The sequence below is a fragment of the Sesamum indicum genome, linkage group LG6 (assembly GCF_000512975.1).
Source record: "Sesamum indicum cultivar Zhongzhi No. 13 linkage group LG6, S_indicum_v1.0, whole genome shotgun sequence".
In the NCBI taxonomy this organism is placed as follows: Eukaryota; Viridiplantae; Streptophyta; class Magnoliopsida; order Lamiales; family Pedaliaceae; genus Sesamum; species Sesamum indicum.
In genome coordinates, this window is record NC_026150.1 from 7,718,099 (window position 1) to 7,721,774 (window position 3,676).

Sequence of the window (3,676 nt, forward strand, 5' to 3'; positions counted from 1 at the left end):
CTCCTTGTTTTGATAAATATTGAATATTAGTTAAGTGACACAATTTTATTTTATTTTTGATTCGGTAGTTAAAAGACACAATTGCTTACTAGATTTTGGAATACGAACATGAAAATAAAGACTGGCCAACAATATTTTATGTACTGTACCTATCATTTCTTTTTCTATCATGTAAATTCAAAACAAAATTAATAATGCCACACCAGTAATATTCATTATGAATTTTTTTACCCATTTTGTAGTTTAATTTGCTCATAAGGCTAACCAATTCTACCTACATCCTCTCGTATTTATATTTGAGTGAATTTTCAACTGCTTATACATTTATTGACTGCATTCACAATTTGATATGGGAATGCACATTTTTTCTATCCCGATCGATCAATCAGACCGGACTTAATCCTTGGTCACCCGAGACATGGCCAATCCTAGTGTGCCTCTAGGGTTCTGTATCATTGTGCCAAAACATAACGAGAGTGCTTACATCCCTTTTGTTTAATTAGGAATGTTTTAGAGCATTTTACTATTCAACCATTAAAATATTTTGGGAGAGATTTTGATATCTCTGACACTATGTCGATTTCAGATAATCTTTTCATTTACAAATAAGGGATACCTAAGAGACCATTCGACTCCGACCACCTTAGTCCACACAAACTACAAGAAACACGTCCGACTTCGTACTTATTCCTTAATTTTAACACAAAGAAGCCAGACTCAAACGTACAATCGGCAAAACAAAAACCCTAAATCGGGTTGGATTGACAAAGAAATCTAAAAAGAAATTAAAATGAAAAAGAGTATAATTTGAAGGACCCCATCTGAAGATACCAGAATTTGAAAGAAAAAGACAGAGGGGGCGTCGGTATGCGGCAAATTGGGATAGTGAAGAAGAGAGGTTTCCTAATCATAGGGCATCAGAATAGGTGTCTTATCTACGACTATTCACCACAGCATTGCATTCATATCACCCCCCTTTCCTCATAAAAATCTCTCCTACCACAAAAGCCTGCACAAAAATCCCCTCTCAAAATTTTCCTGTTTCTCAAATCCACCTCTCTCTCTGTCTGTTATTTGTAGCCTGATCTGACCTTTTCAGCATGAAAATAAACAGCCAAAAAGCCTCGCTGGTTTGGGTTCTTTTTGGTCCACTCAGGTACTCTGTCCATGTGGCTATAAATGCTGCTTTCAAGCAATTCAAATATGCTATGTGTGTTTGTGCGTGTTATTTTTTCCTATCATTGATAAAAGATAGGGATAAGCAATCAGCATAACACTTCTTTTTCCATGTGATTGTAGAAATCCCTCATCGTTGTGGAATATTGGGTTTGGGATGTAATTATTACCTAAGGATGATATTGATAGGTATAGATTTACATAGTCCACTTGAAATTAATTAAAATAATCTTGTATTCGTAATTAAGAAAAAGGATATAATTGATGGATGTCAAATCTACGATTAAACATAGGATTCTTTTGGTAACTTAGGTTTCTAAGGTTGGGTGGTTTCCTGATCCGGCCTCAGAAAGATTCAATTCGAGTATGTATGGACTCATGGCGACCATATGATCAATTTTTAATTTATGATTTACGTGAAATTGTACAACTAGAAAATTTATAAATATGGACTCTTCATGCTCCGAGTATAACTTTTGCTACTTATGCATTTTTTACAACTTGAAGTATTTCTCCTCTACAACCTTTCTAGTGGTTCTTACAGTTTTCTGTCTTGTAGGTCATGCGGCAAGAGGAATCTAAGGCATACCAAGGTTGTATTGGAGCTTATCTCACTGATATGATATAAACCAATTTGAGGATAAATCACGCGCATCAGTTATACTAAGATTAATGGATTTGAATTCATTAATTTCAAGTTCCTAGTAACAAATATTTTGAATGTATTTAGATATTTCTAAATTCAAAGGAATTTTAAAAAATTTCAAAACTCTAAATTTGAACTATATTTCTTAAACTTCCAAATTCTTTTAATATAAAGTCACTTAAAATTCTTTTTTCAAATTATTCTCACAAATTTTTAATTTATTAATTCAAATATAATCTTAAAATTATAAATCAAATGCATATTTCATGGCATAATTCGTAAATATGATATTGGATTGGAAATGGCGAGTATGATTATTTTGGGACATGATTAAGAGTCAAGTTCCATGTCTTATCGACGTACCATCATATCACCTTAAACCCCTCACCACCACATCAACATGAGAAAATACTCTTCATAGTATGAGTACTTATCTCAACAAAATATTTGCGTTTACAAGATTGATTTTCCTCACCAAACAGGGCACCTACATACACAATTAACTCACTAATTATACAAAGTGTTTCGATTTCACCACCTATGCATGAGCATGGAGTATTTACATCTTTATCCTTGTTAAGGTATCCGCATAGAAGAGCAAGACTGTCGGATTAAGAAGGTCGGAATTTTTAATTGTAAATTGATATCGAATATTATATTAGATTTGATTTAATCTGCGTCGAATAGTTTTCTCAACGTCCCTGAATTCAAACATCAAAGCAACCCAAAAATCAACACAAGGTTTTGGGTGCCAAGATCTCTCCCAACAAACACATTTCGTCAATCAAGTCGGTACAGTGTTCAAACAGTTAGATCATTAATGCAGAAAGATCACAATTAGGGCAAAGTAACGTACATAACAACTAAAATGAGGGGTTGTTTATAAGTTTTGGATCAATGATAAGAACCAAAGAGGATATTTAAATTTTTGCGACATGCCTTTTGAATAGGGGTTAAAATTTAGTGCTGATCAGCCTGCTCCAATTAAGAAGACGCAGACTCCAGTTGCCCTGTTAAGGTATTCTTTAGCTTACGGTGGGTAATTTGATAAATCGTGTATTTTTGTACTTACTTAACATTTATATACATATAAAATAATTTTATACGCGGAACATATATACATTAAATAAAGAGAGAAAAGACATTGGGGAGCTGATTTTGGGGCCATTCAATCCTTTTTTACAGAGGAGGAAATGACAAATAAGAATTAATAAATTCTTGGCTGATGCATTACAAAAAATTGGCATTTATGTGAGGCATAGAACATATATATATATATATGGTAAAAGCTAAGATCTTCTGATGGTGCAGCGGTTTAATGAGCCTAGTTGTTTGTCCAAATCTATGTCACCTCTGAACTCCCAGCTCATCATAGGACCACTTTGAGCAAACCACTGCTAACTGTCAAAGCAATTCTTGTAATTTGGGCCTAAGCGCAAACACAAACCCCTTCACTCTCTGTGTTTTTTGAGTGAATAGTTGCAATCCAAGTGGCACACCTCTGCACGACTATATCCTCTAACCAAACCTTTGATGATTGTATATGGGAATTCACCCATAATTACTATACTTTATTTCTTTTTCAAAAATCATCCTACTTAATATTTTTCATAATTTATTTTCCTTCAATAAATAATTTATCCACCAGCAATAAGTCTATAGTTTTGGAGTAAATATGAATATTGATTTATCTTTTTCGCTAATATAAAAAAATTCGTGAATTTTGACTAACGAGGAATTTTTTTTTCAGACAAAAACTGACGTCATCAGTACTAGATATAATTTCTCAAATCGTAGAGGATTTACGTATAATTACACCAAATTTCAGGTATAATTATCCCTTTTCTAAAAATT